The sequence below is a fragment of the Felis catus genome, chromosome C1 (genome assembly GCF_018350175.1).
Source record: "Felis catus isolate Fca126 chromosome C1, F.catus_Fca126_mat1.0, whole genome shotgun sequence".
Lineage (NCBI taxonomy): Eukaryota > Metazoa > Chordata > Mammalia > Carnivora > Felidae > Felis > Felis catus.
The window spans coordinates 164512940-164530409 of record NC_058375.1 but is presented as its reverse complement, the minus strand read 5'-3'; the positions used below and the strand labels follow the sequence as shown (position 1 = coordinate 164530409).

Genomic DNA, 17470 nt, shown 5'->3' with positions numbered 1-17470 from the left:
ATAGCTACGAGCAGCGCCCCTGGGAGGGGCACCCCATGGAAACAAAGACATAGTCGAAGCGGAGTTTAAACCTGACGAAGAGATGACATCTTCTTTTCTTTTTGGTAAGACTTTTCCTCACAAGCAGGGCAGTTCATAGCTTACCCTGTGGATAAGCACAAGAGATCCATCCAGTAGAAACAGTTTCATTAGATACCTGCTGTGAGCCTTCCGAAAGCACTTGCACGTTTGCATTGTGGTATTAAGTAAAGTTGTCCGCGTATCCACATATATGCTCACAGAGGCATTTAATAAACAGTGGTTGGATGAGTGAGGGAGGGAATGAATGAATGAATGAATGAATGTCATCCGAGGAGCTGTGAAAAGGAAAGCGGGGAAGCAGCAGCTAACAGAATCCTTCGCGGAAAGCCAAACCTTGTTAGCTAGGCTTAAAATGGAGTGGCAGTTTTAGTTCTATTACTTACTAGGGTGCCAAGAATTTTTCAGACTAAATTTAAAGGATCTAAAATATACAACTGTGCCTTTAAAAGGCCGGGATTACAGTGCTTCCATAATACTTGTCCTAAGAACTGTCTACCTCACGTTTAATACTGGCACTGCCACTGTTCTTGCGATGAATTGACAAACCAGTTCAATACACCTCATTTAGAACCATTATGGGGTATTTCATCAAAGATCTGGTTATGAATGTCTCCAAAGAAAGGATCAATGAGGTTTTTATTATGGTCGGGAGGGATTTCTTTGGGGGGAAAAAATCCCTATAAAATGAAGGCGACTAGACTAAAGCATGACCTGGACAGGGGACATGTCCCATTTCATTCTATGGAAGGTAAACGTAATTTTTATTTTTACAATAGTCTGTTCCCACATATATTATCCATGTAACTGTTTATGTTTCAAAACCCACTTGATGGCAGTTTTACAAGCAGCGTAGATAGACTATTCTCAGGAGTTAGTGCTCGGGGACTGCCTGAAAGAGAAAACTGCCTTATAATTAGCACGCTGGGTACATTAGCAATAAAGCACTCCTTGGAGGGTAAGACAAGCCTGCAGCTCACCAAATGCCTCTCTCAGGAGAGTGTTAGAGCGAGGTGCTGCTAGCCCATACATCACCACAACTGGGTCAAGGTTCCCTTGCACCGTGGTCTTAATTAAAAATCCTGTGAAACACGGTCTATGTACGCATTTCTTTGTGTATCTTCTTTGCACAAAATGAATTAATTTAGCTTTAGTATGGTTCTGTTTAGTCCCAGATAGTTTTATAATTTGATAAGAAAAACATTTCTAACTGGCTTTAGTATTTTTTCCTTCATTTGTACCTGCCCACTCAGTTAATTTGAAGGAAGCTGAATACACTTTTCGAAAGTGCTCCGTTTTATATTTTCTCCCCAGTTTCATTCAGCTTTATTAGTAAACCCTTACACTTTTCGTCTTTCATATAAATCTCAGAAACATGAAACAAAAGCACTTGAGACAAGCAAACACTGTTTTCCTGTAGCATCAGTCGAGGTTCCTCGGATGCAAGGCAAAGAACCAGCCTCTGGCCAATCGAAGTCAAGAAACAAGTGGTGGGAAGGAGACGGGAAAAGCTTAGGTTGAGGAAGAACTGAGCGGTGGGTCTCAGGCAGTGCTGGAGGGCTCCCCATCAGAGCCCCTGGCTGGGCTCCACCAACCTTCAATGTCTCAGGATAGGGGATCTGATTGGCCCAGTTGGATCTAGTTACCCTCGCACCAATCACATGTGGTCAGGAGCTGGGGGAGGAAATCACAGGTGGGGTGGCTGAGGGCACCGTGAGCTGAGTGGCCACCCTTCCTTACCCCGACCGCGCCTTGGACCTGGATGTTGTAAACATCTCCTATGACCTTGGTGGTGCTATATCTGCCAATGGTAAACGCTTACATTTTTTTCAGAAGACACTGAACAACAACAACACCTGATATTTGCGCAGAGTTTTACGGTTTCAAAACACCTGGCATACATTATTATTATCAATAGTACATTTTTGTTAATTGCAAAAAGCCATCATTCACTGAGCACTTACTAACTTTCTGATGGTAAATTACCATTTGTGGTGTGCTAACAATGTGCTAGGCTGATGCTAAGCACCTTGCATAGTTTATCTCTAACGCTCACACACATAAAAAAAAAAAAAACTAGGTTTGTACTATTATCAAATTTGTCAGATCACTTCTGGACTAAGACAGGATATAAATAAAGTAAAATAATAAACCCAAAACTAAAGTGATATCTCACACATGGACTTATTTGACCTTCCCAAGATGCTGATGAAATCATAATTATTCACAGTCCACAGACGAAGATGCCAAGGCCCAGAAAGAGTTTCTGCCCTATACTTGTATATCCATCGCTGGTAGAATTCTCTCCTAACTGCCTGTCCAGTGCTCTTTACAATAGGAGGCCAACAGAGCTTGAGTGAATCTACTGATAAGGATATTTCTAGGACTTTGCCTATCTTGGTCAAATTCAGGTTTAGTTCATAGGATCAGGAGTAATTACAGAGATAAATCCTTGCTGAACTGGATTTATATTTTAGTTTCTTTAACAGAGAAGAGAGAGAGAGATGAATGAATTATAGTATAGTCTAAAGTGCCATAATTAAGAGACTCAAAAGTTATGTGACTTAATTTCTCTCATACCTACGAGTCTGGCCAGGGAAGCCAGAGTACTTACTGCTAGTGTCCTCCATATGTGCTTTCTGGTAACCACCATTCCCAGGAGTGAGAAAGAAGAAAGTTTGGGGCGAGCAGCTTAGGCTTTAAGACCCAGAATTTGTACCTTCTCACTTCAGCTTACCTCTTATTGGGCCTAATTTAGTCACAGGGCCACACCTACTGCAAGGGAAGATGGCAGGTGTAATCTCTAGCCGAGTGGACACGCGCCCACCTAAAATTTAGGGCAAAATGTTACTGACAGTGGGAAGGGGAAGGGGAAACGAGGGGGAAATTATCCATTTCTGACACAAGGAGTATTTTTACATGTTCTTTTTTTTAAGCAAGCAGAATTTGAAAGAATAGTTACTCATAATCAGGAGCAGATCTAGGTTTTCTGGGACCTGGAGCTTATACAATCTGGGAGGACGTGGTGTGTGGAGATCTTTCTCAAGAAAAATAATACAAAAATATTGAACTCTTGGAAATGTTACCAAAATACATGACCTTAGGAACACAATCCTCATCCCTCCTGGGGCCATATGCCCTTGTACAAGCCCTAGTGTCTTGTATAGACCTGAGTGTGGACCACAGTGAGAGGCCTAGAACCTTAAGCCTCATTAGCTTCAGGGTAAACCAGTTTATACCTATAACAGGTAGATTTCTCTAACTCCCTGTTCCAGCAGACTTATGAACACATAAATGCTATGACTTTGTATCTGAAATAAATGGCGGCGTCAATGACAAGAGATAGTCAGTGGGATTTTTTATAGTAACCAGTTCAGTCAGTCTGAATCCTGGAAGCCCATCTGGTGGTTGAGAGGCCTTTAGTGAGTTATTATGACCAGTTAGTCTGTTGACCATAAATAAACATGGCCAGAACAGTGACTCCTCAAAAGCAAATGGTGATGTTTGTTCCATTTAAGCTGAACTAGAAGAGCTGGATCCCATTTCTGTCCATCCTGACCAGCATCGTGGCCCGGCCAGGATGTCGAGAAGGTATCCTCTGCCAGCCCCAGGTCCCAAATCTGCAAAATAAGGGACAGAGCTGGATTCTTCTCAGGCCTCCTACACTGTACGGAAGATTCTGGTGGAATTTTTGTGAAAGGTATTCTGACCTGCTTCATCTCATGGGCCTGAGCTCAAAGAAAAATGATCTGTCATTGAAATGGCCACTTAACCATTTGCCTAGAGTAGATCATAAAGTATGACAAACATAGTCTTACTAAAAATATACCTTGAATGGAAAAGAGAAAGCTGGTGTAGGTGTCCCCCCACCCTGGAATGCACGCTTCCTCATTACATATTTCTAGACATGCACAGTTCTCAGCACAGCTCAAATGTTCGTTAATTCATTCATTCATTCATTCCAGGAACATTTATTTTCTGCTTGCTCCATGCAGGTAAGCCCAAGGATACAGGAAGTGTGTGTGTGTGTGTGTGTGTGTGTGCGCGCGCGCACACAGGGTGAGAAGGGCTATGCCAGGGTTATGTGTAGAGTCCTGGGGGCACACACATAATGCTTAACTGGGAGGGGTAAAGGTACCTCAAAGGAGGATGGAGGGATGTTTAATGTTAGTCACCACAAAGATTAGTTTTCTCCTTGTTCACCAGGCTGACACAACCTCTCCCTTCCAGAATGCTGGGTACACATGACACCAGTCACATACTGATGCGTGACACTTGGCATCAGCCTTATCTTTCTCCTGTAATTTAAATGGTGGAAGATGAGAGGATGAAATATGAGCAGGTATGAATGTGGAAAGGACACTGATGCTTATTAAGCACCTGTTTCAAGTTAGGCAGTTTATATATTGTTTCATTTCAATCGTATTTTCAAAAATTCGATGAGGAAGATAATATCCCCATTTTGCAGAGAAGAAAACTGAGGCATTAAATAAATAGATAGATAGATAGATAGATAGATAGATAGATAGATAGATAGATAAGTAAGCTTAAGGAGTTTGTCCAAACTCACATACCTGTACCGGTGGAGTGAATGAGGATTCGAATGAGGACTGCAAAACCAATATACGTTTTAGATACCAGACTTACTCATTCTTCTTTTACCTCACAGTACATAAAACACTTGATTACTCCTTGTTAATAAATAGTCTCACTGGGCCTTTCTTCTTGGGCCTTGTTTAGATTAATAACAAGGAAACCTACCACAGCCTGGTTTCTCCCGGTATAAACATCAGTCAGTTCAAGATAAACATGTAGAACACTAACTACCTTAGCAAAGGCCATTAAATAATGATTAAATGGCATAAAATAATAAGTAAATAAATAAATAAATAAATAAATAAAATGACCTTTAAGTAATAACATCTAAAAAAGAATTTTGGCAATTAAAGACTCCAGAATATTATGTCAATGTATTATCAATACCAAGCCTGCTGGCAAACATGGGCTCTGCACTTTCTGTTCTTAAGAAAAAACAAATCAAAAAAAAAAAAAGAAGGAGAAAAAGGAGATGGAGGAGGAATAGGAGAAAAAGGAGAAGGGGAAGGAGAAGGAGGAGAAAAGGGGGGAAGGAGAAAAGAAGAAGAAGAAGAAGAAGAAGAAGGAGGAGACGGAGAAGGGGGAGGAGAAGGCAGAGAAGAAAAACCCAAGGCCATGATTGTTGGAAGTGTTTTTTTCCCACATAAACCAATTTCTGTGTTGACTGGCAGCTATGTGATTTAGTTTGGCTAGTTGTGGTTATACCAAAAGCAAATTTTCTTTTTACCAAATCCTATTATATACCTTATTACTGGGGCATGGGGAAAACATTACCTAGTATTTCCCATTTAGTGTTCTTAGAAGAGAACCATCTATCTTCCATTCTAAGCAAAAGTAACTAGGTCTGTTTTTCAGTTGGTATTAATATTCTAGCCACTAAGTTCAACGGGCTATTATGGAAACAATATATGATATATTACTGAGAATTAAAAAAAAAAAACCTGGCCATACCCACATGATATATACCATTCTCAGCACCAATGTTAGACTAGCACAACAACTCTGAGCTGATTTGGGATTTTGTGTCTCTGCACAAAAACCCAGTAGTTCCGTCTTCTGAGTCTCTTTCAAAACTCTTACCTCAGCCAACTTTGCATTGCATATTTGAAAGAACTTATTGGAATAGTCAAACTTTTATTGAAATCCAACTCATTTTTAAAGGTAAAAATCCTTTGCACTCTAAGAGAAGATTCGAGACCTTTCAAATGATACAGCAGAAAACTGACGCTGAATGATAGAAACTATTCTCAGAAAATAATGATACGCATGTGGAGATGCAGGCCACTACTAGCAGATAAGCAACAGTAGGCTGAATTGAAGCATCTGGCTGGGAAGAGAGAATAGCTACCCCAGTGATAATTTGGGCAAAGAACAGGTAGTAATTTCCTATTAGTTCATTTCAATGTCAATAGAGCTTTTTAATTACAATTCTCACATACTTAATTTTTATTTAATTTTTTTAATGCTTATTTTTGAAAGAGAGAGAGAGAGCAAGGGAGGGGCAGAGAGAGATGGAGACAGAACGTGAAGCAGGTTCCAGGCTCTGAGCTGTCAGCACAGAGCCAGATGTGGGGCTCGAACCCATGAACCGAGAGATCCTGACCTGAGCCGAAGTCAGACACTTAACTGACTGAGCCACCCAGGTGCCCCAACTGTCATATACTTTAATCCTTATCCAGATTTCATGAAGAACAGAATCAACTATTTTTTTTTTCAGACACGGACATTTTTATTTACCTTCTTTAATGAATCTTAGAATTGCAGAGTTTGTGTACCTCTGCAAACCAACTCTACAGTTGGAAACATTGAGGCAGAAACAAGCAAAGTGACAAGTGCAAGTTCACAGCCCTTTGGAAAAGCCAAGATGAGAAGCCAGTCCTGTAGACTAGGTTTCCCACCCTCAGCATTATGAATATTTCAGTCCAGATAATTCTTCATTCTAGGGGCTTTGTTGTGTCTTGTTATCCACTGGGCAATATTACTCTCACCCTGAGACCATTTTTTTACGCAGGAACTGATTCCAAGCTCTACATCTCTTTATACCATCAATGTGTGTGCCTTGTAGGATAATTATCAGCATCTCTGGCTCTACGACTTGATGCCAATAGCATCTATCTCCCCAGTTGTGACAACCAAAAATATCTCCAGACTTTGCCAAATGCCCCTTGGGGGACAAAATCACTCTAATTGAGATCCCACTTCTCTAGACCTACCTTGACTTGCCTAATGATTCCTTAGCCCAAACCTAGTTCCAGATAGGCCCAGCCTTGCTTCAAGGAGTGTTCGTTTGTGAGAAGTCCATGCTTTGTTCTTCCAAGGAATTGTGGGGAGATAGAGGGGGCACATATAATTGAGCATCTACCAGAGTTAGGCTTAAATTCCAGTTTCTCTGCTCACTTGAACAACATTTTTAATTTCTCAGATCCCCATTTCCTCAATTGTAAATGGGAATGACAGTGCCTACATCCAAGGTCTTAAGAGTCTGTGAAAACCATGACTCATTGCCTGGCACCTAAGAAAAGCACAATGATGTTAAATCCCTCCTAGTTTTTAAAATGTTTACTTATTTTTGAGAGAGAAAGAGAGAGAGAGAGAGAGAGAGAGAGAGAGCATGAGTGGGGTAGGGGTAGAGAGAGAGGGAGATAGAGAATCCAAAGCCGGCTCTGTGCTGATAGCAGAGAGCCCGATGCGGGGCTTTGAACTCATGAACCGTGAGATCATGACCTGAGCCGAAGTTGGATGCTTAATCGACTGAGCCACCCAGGTGCCCCAACTCCCTCCTATTTTGATCCTTCCCACTAATCATGGTACCAACACTACTAGAAAAAAAGAAGCATTTACCACTGGAAATATGGTGGTGCTATAGTATAGATCTAGATCCAGAAGACTCAGAGGTGAAAAAGCTGTAATTGGAGATTACAGCTATATTGGAGAACTTTATGACCAAGCTTTGTCAGGAAATCTCAGGCCTCCAAAAAGAGCAGTCTACCTGAATTCTAGCTATTGGTGAAACTAAACCAAGAGAAGGACAACCACATAGTTGGGATTCAATCAGGAGTCCCAGCACAGAAACACATATGCAGGTAAGATTCAGACCTTGAGTCAGAGCCTAGTAAATGAGATCTGGGTGAGTTTGTCAAGGATGGGGGCAAGGTTGAGGATCGAAGGACTTCTTCCATATTACAGAGATCTTATTTCTCCAGAAAATCTTTCCAAAACAGAAGTTTCTTCCTTTTGGAAGCCTGTGGCAGTGTTACAACTTTAAAACATGTTGAAAACATGACTACCAATTATTTTCCATGGAAAAATATCTGGAAAAACTTTACCACACATGGCAAGGCAACATGATTCTCAAAACAACTCTTTAAAAAGCAAGATTAATGTTCAGTTAAGACTTTCAGTTCTTAAAATTTTATTTTGCCCACGATGCCTTCTTAACTATTGGACAATATCCATCTCATTCTGAGCCTATTATTTATGAATGAACTGATTCCAGGCTCTGAACTATATTATGAATGAACTGCTTCCAAGCTCTGAACTATCTCTATTCTGCCTCTCTTTACAGTATCAATTCAAGACTTGTGAATAATGCAAAATAGAAATCAATAAGTCAGGTTTAAAATTTTTGTTTCCAATCCCTTCTTATTGCTTTCAAATTTTGGTATTCTGTTGCACTAGAATTAAAATGCTATGCCCTTGAAGATATCTATAGCAGCTTTACCTATAACAGTATACCACCATCACCAATACCTCCACCAATAACAAAAACCTGGAAACAACCTAAACATTTGCTGTGTATTGAACTCAAGACACAAAAAAAAGATATGTTGAAGTTCTAACTTCTGGTACCTCAGAATATGACTTTCTTTAGAAACAGGGTCTCTGCAGATGTAATCAAGTTAAGATGAGGCCTTTAGGGTGGGCCTTAATCCAATATGACTGCTTCCTTTTTAATAGGGGGACATTTGGACCCAGACACAGATCTGCACAGAGAGAAGACTAGATGAAGAGACACGGGGAGAATGCCCTGTGAAGAGGAAAGACATGAATGATGTCTGTAAGCCAAGGAATGCCAAAGATTGCCAGCAAACCAGCAGAAGCCAGGAAGAGGCCGGAAAAGATGCCCCTACAGGTTTCAGACACATATGTAGGTAAGATTCAGGCCTTGAGGCAGAGGCCTTGTCAATGAGATCTGGGTGACGTTCATCAAGGGTGGGGAGGAGGTCAGGGATCAAGGGACTCCTCCCGTGCTATGGAGATCTTATTTCTGAAGGGAGAAGGATTGGGGGCCCACCTCATATTTGGACTCTGGGGGAAGTCCAAACCAGAAGCTGCCACATCATATAAACCCCGGAGTACAGTGCCGGTAGTGAAAGAAGAACTTTCCTGAGTTACCCTGGAGTCTATGTGGCTTGGATAGGACCCAGAAGTTCTTTCATGCCCCTGAAGCAGACACAGATGGTAGCAGCCCGGAGCCCATGAGGGTGAGAAATAGAATGGAAGGACTAGTCCAGGGGTCAGATGTTAGCATGTGGCACAGACTCAAAGAACCTGCAGTGCCATGAGAGTCAAGGTGAGGGACTCCAAGTTCCTAGGGGAGACCTCCAGCCTTGCCCACACGGACTGACGGCTATACCAGCAATGGGCCTCCGCCTCAGCTGCCGGCCAACATTCACTTTGAGGCCAATCTCACCTCGGTGGTCACCGTTTCAACCATTTTACAACAGGGACGAATACAGAACCCAAGGGAATGTCTAAAGGTAAAAGATCCACATCCCCTTCCGCTGCATCTTCACACACTGAGATCCTTCTGAGAGGAGGGTAGGCGCAGACCTGAGTGGAGCCCATTTTGTCTAAAGCACATGAACATCTGTAAAGACGTTTACTATAGGCTAAATAGTATAGCCTATAGGTTTACTATAGGTTAAATTTACCAGTTAGCAAAAAACCTAGTTTTTAACACGTTCTTCCTGCTACCAAGGAAGCATTTGCCTTCGTAAATGAGGATTTACGAAGAAGATCAAATTGGTCTTAGGTAAACAAAAAGCTATATATTTTTGCCTATCTGGGTATATTATGAGGAAACTTGTGACCTTATTACATGGGTATGTAGGCACTGATTAAAAGGAAATACCCAAAATGAAAATAATTTATGTTTTCTTTTTTTTTTACATTGTTTTAAAACAAGAACGTCTTGCCTAGTCCCTGTCTCTGAAGAAGATTCTACAGCTGCTGCATCATAACATATTTACAATAAGACGTCTACGTTTGTGGAAAGTAAACATCTTTGCGGCCAAGGCCTGGTTCCCACATAAAGGCTTCAGTTAAAGATGCGGAAAAGTTTTCCTTTTTTAGTCCTCAACTCATTCTGGAATGACAGAGGATAAAAAAATGAATAGAGAACCAGAAATGGCTCAGAAACTCTTCACCTCATTCATTCCCATCCACCCACCTGCTGATAACCCGCAGATACCATTTATGAACGGCAGCCTTTCTCAGCTACCCTATGCTCCAAAGAGCCAGTAGAGCTGCCACCCAGGTCCTGCCCCACATCTGTGACCACTTTTCCTTTCACGCCCTTTTCAGAGCTCACGTGGTATCTCCCAAAAGTAATTCAAACTTAATGTGAAAGAACAGCCTGCATGTTTTTGTTTTCGCACTTCTCTCTCATTTAGAAGGCCAGCTGCCCCACGCAAGTTGCCTAAGAACAGGGCCCGTCGCTTGGCTGCGAGTGCCTGAGGCATGTGGTTTGAAGGGTGTGATGACAGAGCAGCCTTCCTCTCTGGGAACATCTGCTCCCTCTGTGCTCCAGGTACCAGCAATCCTAGCGTCAGGGACTTATTCCAGTGCTCTTCAAAATACCTCTGCTTTCAAGAGTTGCCTTTGAAAATGCATCCACTGGGGCGCCTGGGTGGCGCAGTCGGTTGAGCGTCCTACTTCAGCCAGGTCACGATCTCGCGGTCCGTGAGTTCGAGCCCCGCGTCAGGCTCTGGGCTGATGGCTCGGAGCCTGGAGCCTGCTTCCAATTCTGTGTCTCCCTCTCTCTCTGCCCCTCCCCCGTTCATGCTCTGTCTCTCTCTGTCCCCAAAATAAATAAACGTTGAAAAAAATTAAAAAAAAAAAAAGAAAGAAAATGCATCCACTAACTGGCAGAAGTAACACCTTTAACATTTGTCAGCTACCACTCACATGATTGATCAACTGGCTATGTGTAAGGCCTACAAGGACAGGAGCCAGGCTAAGTACCCGAAGGAAAGCAAAATCACCCAGGAGGGGGAAAGGAGTGGGAAAAAGAAGTCTAGAGATGATTCCTTCACTCTCAGGAAGGAATTACAAGAACAGCAGTTACCATTTTAAATGGCCACCCTGTACTTGCCACTTTAATCCTGTAATTCAATTAATTTTCATAAAAACTCCTTTGAGGTTAGTATTATTACCTCCAGCTTACAGGTGGTTAAAACGAGGCTCAGAAAGTTTAAGTAATTTTTCAAGGTCGTGCAAGTTGTAGAACTGAGAGGTGAAACTCAAGACTGCTGATTCTAAAACCCATGCTCTCTCCTCTATTTTCTGTGTGTGCGTGTGTGTGTGTGTGTGTGTGTGTGTGTGTACAGGTGTGCAGACTCTACTGGTAAAGGATAATTTGAAGGTATTTGTTAAAAGCACCAAAAATAATAACTTTGGCACTTCCGCTCGTTGAATTTTAGTAAGTTATCTTAAGAAACAATAGATATGTGCCAAGATGTAGCTAAAAGGTTTAGCTAGAAGGTAAAAAGTAAGCTAATATTCAACCCTGGGGGATTAATTTAAAAATAGCACGTTATTTACATACAATAAAAATGCTATGAACCGTTAAAATGAGGCAGAAGGAAATGGAATGAACCTAAAGAGTTCACAGTATGCTAAGTTCATTGCTTTGTTTTAAGTTTGTATTCTGAGTACTATTGCATACATAACAAAGTGACCCAATTACACCATTTCCCCCCCAAAAATGTGTATATCAGGAGCTTGAGATGGGCTCAAGCAGTTCTGCTTTGAGGTCTCTCAAGCAATTGAAGTAGGATGAAAGCACAGTCACCTGAAGGCTCACCGAGACTGGGTATCCAAGATGGCGGGCAGCTGGGAGGTCAGCTTGGGGGCTGTTGGCTGCAGAGCCTGGCCTTTTCATATGGCTTGGGCTCCTTTATAGCACAGGGGCTTCAGGCAGTTGAATTTCTTGCATGGTTGCTTGGGGCTCCTGCACAAGCATTAGGAAGAACAAGGCAAAGACTGAATACCTTTTCTCATCCAGCCTCGGAAGTCACATAGAGTCACTTCGGCCATGTTTAGTTACACGAGAGTCACAAGCCTGCTCAGGGACAAGGCAAGAAAACAATGAAAGGAATGTCAAAAAGTTTGCGGCCATTTTTAACCTGCCACAACATGTCATTAAAGAGTTTTTCTAGGGGCGCCTGGATGGCTCAGTTGGTTAAGCAGCCGACTTCGGCTCAGGTCATGATCTCGCGGTCTGTGAGTTCGGGCCCCGCGTCGGGCTCTGTGCTGACAGCTTAGAGCCTGGAGCCTGTTTCCGATTCTGTGTCTCCCTCTCTCTGCCCCTCCCCCGTTCATGCTCTGTCTCTCTCTGTCTCAAAAATAAATAAACGTTAAAAAAATTGTTTTTAAAAGAAGAGTTTTTCTAACATAGTTGCATTTTTGTTAAGTTGGCATGTGGCTAGAAGAAGAAGATTAAGGACTTAAATAAAATAATTCAGAGTGATTTTTTTCTGGAATTTGGATGAATTTTATTTTCATCTTTTTTTTTTTACCCGAATTTCTATCCTGAATCTCTGTAAATTTTGTGATCAGACACAAATCAAATAAAAACATTTAATTTTTAAAGTTTGAAATGAATCCTTAAATAATATCCTATCCCCACCTTCTTTACTAGCTAGGAACTTTCCCCCACATATCCATCTTCCAAAATCACCACAGAGCAATCTATCACACATAAAACCTTCAGGTACAAATTACACATGAATTCATACATGCTTTCTATCACATCATGTCAATAAATCTCCTCAGTGTCTTAGACCACTGCTTACCTGCCATGCCTGCAATTCATAATGAGCCTTAAAACACAATCAGTGCAAGACGCCATTGAGGAAGTGATCATGGCCATGGCCTTCTCATTCAACACCTTCAGGAAAACTCACAAGGCTCCCAGCCATGCTCTCCTGAATATGGGAATTTTGGGGCAGCTGGTGGTAGGTTTTTCTCATAGAAAGTAAAAGGAGATCTCAGATCAATCAGTAACATCGACTTTTGAGAATATTGCCCTGGGAGGAAAAAAAAAAAAAGATATTGGCTAAGTCCACCAAAAATGATCAATACTGCCGCTATGTCAAGAGGCAGCAGGATGATCCATTCAGTCAGGCGACTTTCAATGCTAATACCAATTGCTGCAGACAGAAGAAACAGCTGTTTTTCACTTAGTGAGTGGAGGCATGTACTAGACCAAAATATTCCCCAAAATCTCAGAGGCTAGACTATATTAACAACCCTCTCTTTTTCTTTCCTCCCCTCCTGAAAACACTGTTTAAAAACTAAGGTCACCAGCTGTTGCATGCCATCAAGAACTAAAGAATTTATAGCAAGAGTCCTATTTAATTACAGCTCATGAAACTGATCCTATGGTATTGCAGACCTTATGTATAAATATTATTTATATCCCCAACTTTCAGGAAAGCAAGGTCTATTTCACAACCTTGCCAAAGGTCAGGGATCTGCCCCTGATGTTAAACATAAAAGGAGTTGTATAACATAGCTAAACAGATTACGGGCTGGTGTGCAGATGCGGTTTTCTTCCCCACACAACTATAGCTCTCCTTTTGTGACAATGGAGAAAGAGCCCCATTCAATACACATCTCCTTACAGCCAGGAGGACCTGTCTGAAGAGTGTGTACTTAATTCAGAGGGCCATGGGGAGCCATTGAAGGCTTACCAAGAAAGGAGTGACGTGACCTAAACTACACCTTAGGGGGATTAAAGCTGAAATTAGTAGAATAGAAAGCAAAACGACATAAATTTGAAAATGAGTTCTTTGAAAAGACTAATAGAATGAATAAATAGATAAATCTTCTCCCAATCTTGATTAAGAAAAAAAAGAGCAAAATAATAAAATTAGGAATGTGAAAAAGGAGGCATAATAGCAAGATCCAGAGAGGCTGAAAGGACTGTCATAGAAATATTACATAAAACTTACAGTGACACATTTGAAAACCTAAAGAAAACAGACGACTTCCTGGAAAAAAATATAATTTTTCATAGTTGATTCAAAAACTAGTAAATATGAATAGACCAGGTACAAAGAGGTAATGATGGGCAACCTACTGGATGAATCCAAGAAATATTTTTGGATTGGAGGTTGTTTGTAAGGATTAAGAGACAAGCGTGGGGCACCTGGGTGGTTCAGTCAGTTAAGCATCTGACTCTTGGTTTCTGCTCGGGTCATGATTTCACGGTTGGGGAGTTCAAGCCCAGAGTCGGTCTCTGAGCTGACAGCACAGAGCCTTCTTGGGATTCTCTCTCTCCCTCTCTCTGTCCCTCCTTCCCCTCCCTCAAAATAAATAAACTTTACAAATTGTTTATAGAAAGAAAGAAAGAAAGAAAGAAAGAAAGAAAGAAAGAAAGAAAGGAAGGAGGGAGGAAAGGAAGAAAGAAGGAAAGGAAGGAAGGAATAGGAAGGAAGGAATGAGTGAAGCTAATTCTTACTAACCTGGCCTAATTGAGTGAAAAAAAAATTGATTTAATGCACAGGAAAGCCAGGAGGAGGAGCTGAAATTAGAGGAAAGATAATGAATGACCTTGGAAACATCATGAGGTATAGGCAAATGTACATCCAAGTGGCCTAATATAATGTTGTGTACACCCAGACCAATCAGGATGATGCACTGGTACCCAAAAAGAAAATAAGTTATATTTAATTTTCCCTCTTTTCTTAACTTCTAGAAGTTTGTCTCATTCTATAATGTGTAAAAGATACTCGTACTCTAGTACAAATACACTGGGTACGTATATAGTAGCGTGAAGGCTCAAACAATTTTCAGTAATATGGATGCATAACCAAAAAAAGTTAGGTGTTTACCTGTATGGTAGACTTGAACTCAGCAACAAAAAAGCCTAGACAAAAAACAGTCCCAACTGGAGCACATCAGAAGGCTTATTTTCTTCAAGAAGATGCAATTTATGCTTAAGGTGTTTGAACATATTGGAAAGGGATTTGTGCAATTTCAGCAAAGTTGGGATTGAATTCAGTGATAGGGACATAGTTAATAAATGACAATAATCTTTTGAAACAGACAATTATAAACTCTAGGGAAAACAAAATATCGCTTTCTAAATTATACTAAATTATACTATGGTAAATTATAAAAATATTGTTTCTAAATTATACTACCTGGTTGGATGCACGAATAGCACTTATATAGTCATAATTATTTAAGCACCACACAAATGTTGACATTAATAAAATCACTATATAATACTACGGAGCAGATGAGGACATAGGAAGAGTGTGTGAAAGAGAGTTACACCTTCATCTTCCATATGAGAAGTCAATGTGATAGATAATGTCTGACACTGAAAAATAAAAGTGATATCTATGTAAGTATCAAATGAGAGAGTAAATCTCGAGAAGGAAGCATTACGTTTGACCTCAAGGAGAGCAGAGCCTCAAGGGGAAGAGAGACGCACAACATTATTTACCATAAATCGGGGACCCAGAGGACAGAAAAAATAATTCTGCCCAAGTTGCTCAGGAAATACAACACAGAGAAGAAGGAGCAGATGATGAGAAAACGCCATCATCCATTCTCTCCATCTTTTCATAATAGGGTGCACTCCCTGTACCCTATCTCCGCTTTGGGTTTTAACCGGGCACAACGTCTCTAGAGATTCTCTTTCCTGCCTCCCTTCCGGCTAATCGTGACCATGTCACTAAATTCCGAAGGGAGCAGATGTAATGCTTGCAATTTCTGGATTACATGCTGCAAAAGAAGCTCCTTGTTAGCTATTGCCTACTTTAGCCCTTCCCGGGGGGGCTGAGATGCAGGTGTTAGTAGCCTACTTAGACCATGTAGACAAGGATAACCCTCAGGGGATGGCAGAGCAACAAAATAGAAAGTACTGGGCCCTAGATGACCCAGTGGAACAGCACATCCCACTTCACGCCTGCCCACCAGCTCAGACTTTTATGTGAAATAGAAATAAACCTCCCCCTTCGTTTCAGTCACTGTTAAAGGGTCTCTGTTAAAATATCCACACCGGTATTTTAAGTAACACTGGAGCCCTGTGTGGAAAGAGTTCTTGACCAAAGTGCCAAAGGGAGAGGCCCGGGGGCCAGGAATGATGACTACGGGGCTGTAGTGAAGGCATCAGATGAGACAGTGGGAAGTCGGAACTCAATGGTGTAAAGCCATATTGAGGAGCTTTTTCTTATCTAATAAGAAATTAGGAGCTATCAAAGATTCCTTCGAATCAGTAGTGCAACTTCTGTCACTCAAATAACCATGTAATTATCTGAAAATAATCCGTAATAGAAATCATGCATGTTTAAAACTACATAAAAATAGATTACATGCAAACAGTATACAACAGATTACATACAATGCTTGCTATCTCCCAGAATATCCTGGTTGGAACTCGTAGCTTTTCTGCTATGTCCAAACTTGTCTTCCTCCATCCAAATGATCACTTTAGAGCCTTGGGAAATTTCACATATAAAATGGGCATTTCTAGTGATCAAGTTACCTTCCCAGTACTAAAAAACCTCTTATGAAAATACTCTTGCCTTATTCAGAAATGTTTCTAAATAGTCCATGATGCTGAATAGAAACTTTAAGAGTAATAAATCAATTGGCAAGGAATTAATATTTAATAACTGCTAGTGGAAAGATTAGCTGGATATCCATATGGAAAAAGAAATTAAATTCACTTCACACACGATAAAAACAATAAAGTAAAAATAAAAAGGCTACAATTCTCATCCCAACTGAACTTTATAGCAACTGAGAAACATCATTGACATGATGACCAGGTACATGAGATCAACTAAAGGGAAAATGAAAAATGTGCCCAAAATAGGAAGAAAACAAAAGGAATGATGTAATAAGTCAACTTCCTTGATTACACATGAATAAAATGTTTACTATTACAGTGGATGCAAATCCATAATGCTTTCTACATTTTACTCAAAACATTTACGAAAGGACAGAAGACAGAGGAGAAGATACACATAAAAGTCAATGCTTACAATCATATTCAGATTTCCTGATACTAAACATGCAAACTGAACAACTGCGACCTAGTTCATGTTATCATATTGGCAAAAAAATTATTAATTTCACGTATCCTCATAGCATTAACATTGAATGAGTCTTTTTAAAAAGTTGTTTCGAAGAATATAAGACCTCTGTAATCTATCTTTTGACACTATCATTCACTTTGAGGAGCATATGCCCAAGAAAATATTTAAAAGAAAAAAATCTACTTGTACAAAGATGTTTCGAGCAGTTCCATTCATATAAGCTAAAAAAAAATCCCAACAATTAGGAAGTGGATAAATAAATTTTGGTGTTTTACTGCTATCATAGATTTTGAGTAGCCATTAAATAATATTTATTTATGTAAAACTGCATGCAAAAAATGTTTCAGTAAGACCCAAATATGTTAAACAGAACATAAATTATTCTGTTTACTGATGCTATTATGTGAAATTCAGGTCTCTACATTGAAAAGTATCAGAAAAAGACATATATGGAA

The 17470-nt window shown here is 40.5% G+C and overlaps 1 long non-coding RNA gene across 1 annotated transcript in view; it reads right to left on the bottom strand.

Moving 5' to 3' along the window:
- Nucleotides 1-17470, bottom strand: part of LOC109502750 — a 104796-nt gene that overhangs the window by 25912 nt on the left and 61414 nt on the right. Inside the window, exons 3-4 of the long non-coding RNA XR_002744853.2 lie at nucleotides 12753-12986; nucleotides 11750-11908 (exon numbers count right to left, since the gene is read on the bottom strand). This is a non-coding gene — a long non-coding RNA (uncharacterized LOC109502750). The remainder of the gene's footprint in view (nucleotides 1-11749; nucleotides 11909-12752; nucleotides 12987-17470) is intronic.